The sequence below is a fragment of the Gekko japonicus genome, unplaced genomic scaffold (assembly GCF_001447785.1).
Source record: "Gekko japonicus isolate JY-2015 unplaced genomic scaffold, Gekko_japonicus_V1.1 scaffold208, whole genome shotgun sequence".
NCBI lineage: Eukaryota > Metazoa > Chordata > Lepidosauria > Squamata > Gekkonidae > Gekko > Gekko japonicus.
In genome coordinates this window covers 874686-884771 of record NW_015173680.1, presented here as the reverse complement: position 1 = coordinate 884771, position 10086 = coordinate 874686, and the positions used below count along the sequence as shown (strand labels likewise).

Below are 10086 nucleotides of genomic sequence, written 5' to 3'. Positions count from 1 at the left end.
CACGTGGTGTTGGCCGAATGGATCCGAATCGGACACTTTCCAGTTCCAGGGTCGAGTTTGGGACGTGGGTGTGTGTGTGGATTGACCGAGTCCCTCCTGGCCCACTCTTTCGGGCTCGGGGTGCCCTTCGGTGTTCCTGACCTCTTCTATGCCCTTGCCCTCCTCCCTGCGGGAAGCACGATGTCTTTCTTTCTGTTCTGCTGGGGAAAGGTTAGCTTTGCTGCTGCCCCATGCCATGCCAGTGTGGTGGCAACGCTGGGGGTGTGTGTGTCGCTTCCTGTCAGCCCTCCCTTTCCAAGGCAGATGAGTCCTAATTGGGGGTCAGCTGGGGAGGCAGGGGGCAAGGGGATCAGGCTACAGCACTGAACCCTGCCAGGCAGATGAGTCCTAATTGGGGGGAGGCAGGGGACAAGGGGATCAGGCTACAGCACTGAACCCTTTTTGGGTAAACGTGCGACTCTGCCTAAGTCTATTGAAGTGGGCTTTTACTGGCTCCAGGGGTTTGTTGGCAACCCTCAGGGTGCCCTCCTACAACTCGCCGCCATCGGTGTTGCTGCATCTGGGCTCACCATGCCTCTCTGGCCCCAGCAGAACCGTGATCTGGCTCAGAACTAGACTTCTAGATGGTTTATTTTGACTGGCAGCCATTCTTCCTGGCTGCCTACTGAGATCCCTCTCCTACTGAGACTCTCTTAACCGGAGAGGCCAAGGATTTAACCAGGGACCTCCATGGCTTCTTCCCAGAATACTTCAGAGTGGCTTTTGAAAGTTTTCAGCTCCATGGTCTCAAATTCCAGAGCTGAGTTAACAGTTGCAGCAAAGGCAAACCGGGAATCCTGTGGCATCTGAACAACAGATTTGTTGGTGGGCTGAACCTTTTGCCTGCTAGAGTTCTCTCCATGGATCAGATGAAGTGGGCTGTAATCCACAAAAACTTCTTTAAGGTGCCACATGATTCCTTTTGTTTTTACATGGTCTCAGTAATTCTTATAACAGCAGTTCTCAGACTGTGGCTCAGTTCCCACACTAGGTGGGAGGGTGGATGGCAAATGTAGGTTTGCCTCCACATCATGTGTACAGTGACCATAAAATACAGCCTGTTGCTCAGAAATGCTAAATTTTTATAAATAGTAGAAATGAAAACATAAAATACAAACTTGTTCAGTGTTAACAACATTTTATGTTGAGGAGAGAGGAAGTAACATAGAGTTCTTTTGCATGTGGGTCTCCACAGGTACAATTAATTTTGACACCGATCTCACTTTGAAAAGCCTGAGAACCTTTGCCTTACAACAACCCTGTATGGTAGGCAAGTGGTTTTTTCAGAAAGCAGATAGGGAGGGTTTGAGGTCAACTGTGTTGTGAATTCAGGGAGTTTAGGGAATTTCTCAGATGATCAGTATTAGCTGCTAGGCAATACCTACTTTGGGTGACTTTTGCAAGGCGATCTAGCTTTGAGAGCCAGGTGTACATTTCTGGAAGCCACAATGCAGAAGTTTGCATGTTAGCTTTCAGAGACACTATTTTGCCCTCTTGAAGGAAGGATGTGGGTTTCAGTTTCCTCTGCTACAAATTCCAGTTGTCAGTTTACTGTCACAAAAACAAAACAGAAGTATTATGGCACCTGAATTCATTAAAGCAAAGCCTTTGGGTAGATCCCTTTTCTACAGAAAAGCTCACAGCCTTTTCTCTAACGGTGCTCCTCAGTGGGTTCTACTTGGAAGTAAGTCTCATTGTCTTCAGTGAGGCTTATTCCCCAGAAAGTGTTCTTGGGATTGCAAGGCAGTCCTTAACAGAGTTACATTCTGCTAAACTCAGTGGGTTTAGAAGGGTGTAACTCTGTTTCTTTTTGTACTGTTAATCTCTTGGCCTGAGTAAAATCAATCCCAGCTAGTTGATTGTTAACGAGGCAGATGAAGATATGTGGTTTTGTACTGTTAATCTATTGGCCTGAGTAAAATCAATCCCAGCTAGTTGATTGTTAACGAGGCAGATGAAGATATGTGGTTTTTTCATATTCCTCTACAACCACAATGCAGTAATGATGATAATACTTAATTTTCGTAAATTTTATGGTGCTTAGAAGCACTTTATATGCATCATCATACAGTAATTCTACAATCACCTATATAATAAATTGGTCTGATTATATGATTATAATGATGGCCAGTGTGCTGTTGTGGTTAGAGTTTAGATGCAGAGGTGTCAGACTCATTTGCTATGAGGGCCAGATCTGACATAAGTGTCACTTTGGGGGGCCAGACCATGTGTGCCGTAAAGTGTAACGCCAGGTACCAGAGATATTTTACCAGTGACCATGACCCACAACTCTCCTCATACCTAATCACCCTACCCTTTGCTTGGTATGCATAAGAAACTTTGCACAGCACAGAGAGCTATTGCCTGACAATCAGTGTTGCTTCTGGGCCAGATAAGAGTCCTGGATAAGCCAGATCTGACCACCAGGCCTTATGTTTGACATGTCAGATTTAGAGAGTAACTAGAGAAAACTGTTGGGATTTGTTATTGTCTGTGGAGTTTAATTGTTTTATTGACTCTTGCCCAAAAGAGCTGAGTGTAACTAGAAGCCAGCGTCATTCAGAGCAGCATGACCAGGAATCTCTATTACATCTTGAGGAACTTCGCATTTTTTAAGCATTTTTTTAAAAAATGTGTAACATCCAGCCTGATGAAGGGTGCTAGTGAACTCAAAAGCTCACACGGTGTTATATGTCATTTGGTTAGTTCTAATCAAAGGTATTGTGGAGACTGTGTTATAACCAGCATTAGATCCCCACTATGTCATGGAAGCTGTATGGGTGACCTTGAGCCAGTCACTCTCTCTCAGCTCAGCCTACTTCACAGGGCTGTTGTTGTGAGAATTACTCGGAAGAGAGGAGAATAAAGTTGTAAGCTGCTTTGGGTCCTTGTTGGGGAAAAGGGCGTGGTATAAATAGTGCAGACGGAGAACTGAGACTGAGAGAGGGTCGGTTGCCTGCGGTTACCCAGGGACCCCATGGGAGTGGGTACTGACTGCCTGGAGAAGGGGCAAGTGCCGTGTTCCTCTTCCAAGTTTACGTCTTTAAAGGCAATGGGCTGGTTCAGTACTTACTTATTTAGTATATTTTGCTCCTAGCCTTTGTCCAAGGAAGAGCCTTACAGTGGTCTCCTCTCGCCATTTTACATTCACATCGGCCCTGTGAAGTAGGTTAAGATGGGAGCGTGTGGAACTCCGGCTCAGATAGCGTATATGATTAAAGGAATGAATCCAAAGTGTTGGCACTGTGGCCAAGAAGTAGGTCTATACACCCATATGTGGTGGGAATATAAAGTGGCTAAGGAATTTTGGCAAAAGATAGTAAGGGTTATCTTTGATTTATTTCAAGTTAATGTAGAGATTAACAGGGATTTGCCTATTTCTGGAATATTGGGAAATAAAAAAGTGGAAAGGAATAAACGGGAGTTATATAAAATTATGGTTTTAGCTGGGATGGCTGTAATAGCATTGGGATGGAGGGATAGGCATAAGTGGACAATGGAGAAATTGAATAATTATGTCTTTGAACACGTACTATCAGATATATTCGCACAGATAATTACTGAAGAGACATGGAAGGAGAAATGTCAAAAGATTACAAATAAATGGGTGGGATATAAGGAATGGGGGAAAGGGGGGAAGCCAATCCAAATATCCAAATACGAATGAAGAATCTGTGCACATGGTTAAAAATATGAAGATACTACAAGGAGGGAGGGGGGTAAAATGATTGTATAATGATTTAATGTAAGATTATGTATATAAGCTTCAATAATAAATTTTTAAAAATGTTGCATTAAAAAAAGAAGAAGATGGGAGCGTGTGGCAGGCCCGAGGTCACCTTGTGAGCTTTTGTGGCAGAGTGGGGATTTGAAACTGGGTCTCTGGGATTCCAGTCCGATACCATAACCACGACACGAAGTAGTCTCTGCCACCACCGGTGAGTGCTGGTGGTATCATGTGAGCACAAGGGAGGAGAGACGTGATCTCTATGGACCTACAAGCATGCATTTTCTCCAGCTGCCCGCCCCTCTCTAAGGCCTCAGGCAGAAGTCTCTCCGCATCTCTGATATTCTTTTTGTCACTGGAGACAGAACCTGGGACCTCTTGCAAGTAAAGCATGTTATCTGCCAATGGAGACAGTCCCCTTCCTGGCCTCTTCTTTCTCTGCCCTGCCCTGGAATGGGTTGCTGGCCAGAATGCTTGGGTGGGGGGAGCATTTCAATTGAGCAGATGCTTGTGGTCTTGAGACTTGTCCTTGCTAATCTGACTCTGTCATGCTGGATTGGCTGTTTTGGGCTTGCTACTCTTCACCCAGACCCATCACACTGGCCCTTAACTACGTCTCTCTTATTAATCGTTCTGTGATTTTGCTGTGTGGTAATTGTGGCAGGGTCATGGCTTGGTCGGTTGATTTATTTCCGGCATTTAGCAACTGTACAGTGAATGTGCACGAGGAGGTTTACAGTTCAGTAAAAACAAAATGCAAACAAATTAAGCCCACAATCAGCCATGCCTGAAAGCTATGAAACCACACGAAAAAGCCCAAACCCAATTAAAGCACTAGAAGCAGCTAAAACAAACAGCCAGCTGAAAATCAGATGAGAAAGTAAAAATATTCAGAGGGGACTGTAACTAAAAGCCAGCTGGAAAAGACCCAAGACTTGCCTCGCTCAAGGGGAGAGAGAAGGCAAGGCTGACTGCAAAAGAACGTTAATGTCCTCAATAGGTGCTGTTTGTTGAGAGTAGATCCCCCAAGGGCTTTGACACCGACCTACCAAAGCTTGGAGAAGGTGACTCCTCCTTGGTGAGGGGGTGGAGGGGGTTGTGTATGTGTGTGTGTGGGGGGGAGAAATTGCAGGTTTTGAGTATTAGGGCCTAACTGGTGGTGGAAAGTGTCAAGTCACATCTCATTTATGGCGGCCCTATATGGTTTTCAAGGCAAGAGACATTCCAAGGTGGTTTGCCATTGCCTGTCTCCATGTCACAATCCTGGTATTTCTGAGATTGGGGTAGGCTGGGCAGGACCTAACTACACATTTTGTTTTGTTTATGATCTCCCTGGGTCTGTGCAGTCAGACATGTGTTGTAAGTTCTGTGCTGGGAATTTAATTCCCAGGCACGTGTGGCTCTAATTCACAGTGGAACCACAGCATATAGGAGAGGGGGTTTATGCCTTCCACTCAGCCTAGGGGGTGTTACTTGCCATGTCGCTTCTCCCCCCCCCCTTGCCACACTTCATTGTCAATGTGTGATCACGGCTGGGGGCATGTGCGCGGAGCATCAGAGGAAACGTCTGCTTGCAATACCGCACTTCATTTTGCTCCGGAGCAAAAAGCCTCAACCCCCCCCCTCAGATTATCTCACTTGTGTGACCGGGGCCATAATGTGTTGTTAGGCCCCTTGTCTCCACCTGTGCTCTGCCTGTATCATTGTAAATAGAACAAATGCTACAAAACTGCCACAAGGCTCTAGTCTGTTCTCGTCCAAAGTAAACTCACCCAGGCCAGTGCTGCTGCCAGAACCTCTCACTGCTTGTAGAGATGTGAAGTGTATAAAAGCCAGTTTGGTGTAGTGGTTAAGTGCATGGGTTCTAATCTGGGAGAACCGGGTTTGATTCCCCACTCTTCCACTTGCACCTGCTGATGTGACATTGGGCAAGCTGTAGTTCTGATAAGAGCTGTTCTTGAAAAAGAGCAGTTTCTGTCAAGAGCTCTCTCAGCCCCACCTACCTCACAGGGTATCTGTTGTGGGGAGGGGAAGGGAAAGGAGTTTGTAAGCCGCTCTGAGACATCTTCAGGTAGTGATGGGCGGGGTATAAATCCAATCTCCTCCTCCTCCTCCTCCTCCTCCTCTTCTTCTTCCTCTTCCTCTTCTTCTAAAATTGGTGTCAGTCGTGGAATTGCATTTCCATGGTAAGAAACTGTGTGGTGTGAATGAGCCACGATGGAGTGAGGAGTAGTATATCCGGCATAAATAAAATAGTTGCTACTTCAGCAAAACCTTTTAATGCATTTATAACATTTTAATGCCACCTTCCCACCTGATCCAGGTCCCCAAGGTAGTGTACATAAACATTAGAGCAATTTAAAACAGCATTAAAATTATAAAATAACTCAATAAAACACATTAAAAAACTGCACTAGAGTCAGGGAGCAGGGCCAATAACCATTATAGGGGTATGCCAAATAAAACAAAAGAATCTTAAACTGCTGGCAGACAACACTGATAGAGGGATACAGATGAATCTCCCTGGGGAGGGAGTTCCAGAATTTTGGTGCCATAACCAAGAAGGCCCTTCTCAGGTTGCCACCTGGCTAGCCTCAGATGTACAAAATGTATAATTTATAGTGTATAAAACCAAAGCAGGGCCTCCAAAGATGACTGGAGTGAGTGTGTAGGTTCATGTGGGAGAAGGCGATCCTTAAAGAATGCTGACTCTGGGGTGTACAGGGCTTTAGAGGGCAATACCAGCACCATGGTTTGAGCCCAGAAGCAAATTGGAAGCCAGTGTGTAGATGGAACAAGGCTGGAGTGATATGGTCTCTATGATCCCCTCCAGTCAACACTCTGGCCAAGTATTCTGTACCAACTGCAGCTTCCAGACAGTCTTCAAAGGTAGCCCCATGTAGAGTGCATTGCAGTACTCTAATCTAGATGTTACAGGGCATGCAGTGAGAAGCTTCATAGCCCTTGAAGAAGTGGGATCAGACTTCTGGAGTGGGATCAGACCCCTACAGCTGATGTGCTCCAGAGACGGTCCCTTCCAAGGGGGAGTCATCCAGAAGCCTGTGAGTTATGGGGGGGGGGAAGGGAGTGGGGAATCCAGTTGCCTTATCGTGGTATCCTGCACTGAATAATGATGATGAGGAAAAAGGGCTTATGTATAGGCTTGAGTGCGGAATACGCTCCCAGAGAAAGACTTGTGGTTGGACTTAGATTGATAGTTTGGAGCCAGGTAGGAGTTGAATGGATCCAGGAACCAAATCAGCAGCAGCAGCAGCAGCAGCAGACAAAGGAGGGACAAGTTCCTACTTAGAGATTTTAATGGGATTTTGTTTTATCTTTCTGGAAATGTGGCCAGAGACCCTTTTATAAGTAGCTGTAGTAACCCAGACATGGAAGTCTACTCAGCTCCAAGACAAAGAGGAGCAAGGCTTACCAAGGAAACTGGTGTGTGTGTGTGTGTGTGTGTGTGGGCGGGGGTGCTTTTGAGATTTGGTGCCTTGGTAGCTTCCTTGGAGTGGAAGGACTTTTAGATCTGTGGAAGAACAACAGATAAGCTATTCATTTATTTTAGTTAATGCCTGCACACAACAAATAGAAGCACCTAAGTCACTATAACATTTTTGTTTTGTTCTGTTTTGTATTTAAGCTGTTAGTGACCTTTTCCTTTGACCTCCTTGACCTGTTTGTCATGTAAAATATTTTTTTGGCACCCCACATAAAATAAACAATAGGAACTTGGCTAGCTAAAGTAAACATCTCTGTCTGGTTGCAGGTCAGTCCTGACTGCCCACGGGAAGCCCGACACTTGAACCACTAGATACTTCCTGTCATGCTGGGAAAAGGTCTCCTGATGGCTTTCCTCTCCCGCTGGCAATTAAGGCCTTGGCCATCCGGAGGAGATCGGCCATCAGATGATCTATGCCAAGTGTTCTAACTCTGCCAACAGGAAATGTTTAGAAAAATCCTGCTCTGTGTGGATTCTCATGCAAATTTGTTTATAAAATATGTGAGTGCATTCTCTGTACTCCATTAAAAGTGGCTTACAGCATTCATGTAATAAAAGAATCAGAAGATAAAAACAAGGGATTCTTATATTTCTGGGACAAAACATAACCATAACTTAAAAAATGTGAAAACAATACCAAACAGCCAGCACAATAATAGCAGTTAACAATAACTTTGACAGTAAATAGTCCATATCTTTCTAAAGAGCAGGGAGATTGGCAACTGCAAGTGATTCTTTCTGTTAGATCGCGCTAACAAAGGACTGGCAACTGCAAGTGATTCTTTCTAAGGAGAGAATTGTCGAAAAGAGACTCAAGTTGATCTCAGTGGAGTGAAAGAAGGCAACACAGGGCTTCCCCAACAGGATGGAGTGTGTAGGAAAAGATGTTCTGTCAAGTACATGGGATCCAGCCATCCACAGAACCTACACATGCTTCATCCAAGCCCTAGATAATTCAAGACAAGTAGTCATGTTAGTCTCTAGCAGCGAAATAAAACTGGAGTCCAGTGCCACAAAATTCCTTCCAGCATAAGTTTTTATTCCACCATAAACTCACTTCATCAGATACACTGGAGTGTTAATACAGCAGACCAATTATAAGAAAATGGGGGTGGTGGTGTTACAGAGGGGTTGGCTCAAAACAAGATCCAGTCCAAAGAGAAATCAGTCCTCTCAGCCATACAGAGTCGGTTGGGATTCCCCAGCAATCTGTGAAGCATCTGCAGAGTCGCAAATGTAATGTACTGTTCATCTAAAAATATAAAGAACCATTTATCAGTTAGGTTATCATGGTTCTTCTCTTTTGATATATGTGTTTCTGTGATTCTCTCTGTTTGTTCTGAGTCACAAATGATCGACTGCTGAGGCTCCCCTCTCTCTTTCTGCGTCTCCAAAGGGGAACTCTGTAAGCAATAGCTGGAGGGAGCAGCTGCTCTAGGAACTGTTGGTAAGGTGTATGTGAGTGACCAGAAAGAAGAGAAGAGGGCAGCACTCTGGGTAACATCTGTGCTTCTGGGTAACATCTACCAAAGACCACTGTCTCTTGGGATCATGTGGTCTCTTGATATTGGACTAAGCAGACTTTGTGAGGAGCCTGCTCTGTGCTGAATGGCAGGAGTTTGGAGTTTCTTGTTGTCATTTTCCATTGACCAAAACTAATCACAAATTGAAGCGATGCAACTGGGATACCATGCTGAGGAGAATCCTTTCCATGTCCACATTTCTATGTTTTCCTCACAACTAAAATAAAAAAACGACGTGTGCTGGGGTGAGGTACTGAGCTTTCACAGGAGAAGAACTATAGTTGTACTTTTTTTGGGGGTATTTTTTGTATTTCTCTGTGTGTGTGCGCACGCGCACACACCTGGAAGTCATGGCAACCTCTGGTGACTGACTCCTACTGGGGGCCTGGAGGATATTCAGAGAGGTGGCTGAATAAAGCCTGCCCCCACCTCCCGCCTCTGGTATTTCAAGGAGGAGGAGGAGGAGAAGAAGAAGAAGAAGAAGAAGAAGAAGAAGAAGAGATTGATACCCCGCCCTTCACTACCCAAAGGAGTCTCAGAGCGGCTTACAAACTCCTTTCCCTTCCCCTCCCACCAACAGACACCCTGTGATGTAGGTGGGGTGCTCTAACATCCCACCTTCGTCGCCAATTGTTAGATCGCACTAACAAAGGACTCTTAGAGTGATTCAGCAAGTGATTCAGCTTTATTGGAAGTAACGAACAAGCACTCAACTCAGTCAGAAACCAGAACAACAAACTGTGGGAGCTATGCTCCTTTTAAACATAACCGGGCTAATGTAGCCACGCCTATTTACAAATAACAACCAATGAGATTGCTCAGTTAAGGACCAATGGGAGTCTTTCCCTCCCAGGGAATAGTACTGTTCTGATTGGTCGCTGTTACAAAGCAACCAATAGGAAGTTCGGTCAGAGGAGCCCTAGCTTGGCTCGAAGCTTAACATGGGAGTCTAATGAGGTGATTCATGTAATTGTTCCAATACATTACAATTCCTCCCCCCTAAGTTAAGTCATCATCCATTTGATTTATTATTTTACATACATTCAAATCGTGCCGTTGTACATCAACTGTTCCAAAATTAGAGGAGCCCTAGCTTGGCTCGAAGCTTAACATGGGAGTCTAATGAGGTGATTCATGTAATTGTTCCAATACATTACAATTCCTCCCCCCTAAGTTAAGTCATCATCCATTTGATTTATTATTTACATACATTCAAGTCGTGCCGTTGTACATCAACTGTTCCAAAATACTTTATTACAATCGTAGTCCTTGAGATAAGTCGGCATTTGCCG

The 10086-nt window shown here is 44.9% G+C and overlaps 1 protein-coding gene across 2 annotated transcripts in view; it reads left to right on the top strand.

The window, feature by feature from the left end:
* The window catches only part of VAMP5 (vesicle associated membrane protein 5), a 22363-nt gene that overhangs the window by 746 nt on the left and 11531 nt on the right, over positions 1-10086 (top strand). The window lies entirely within an intron of this gene.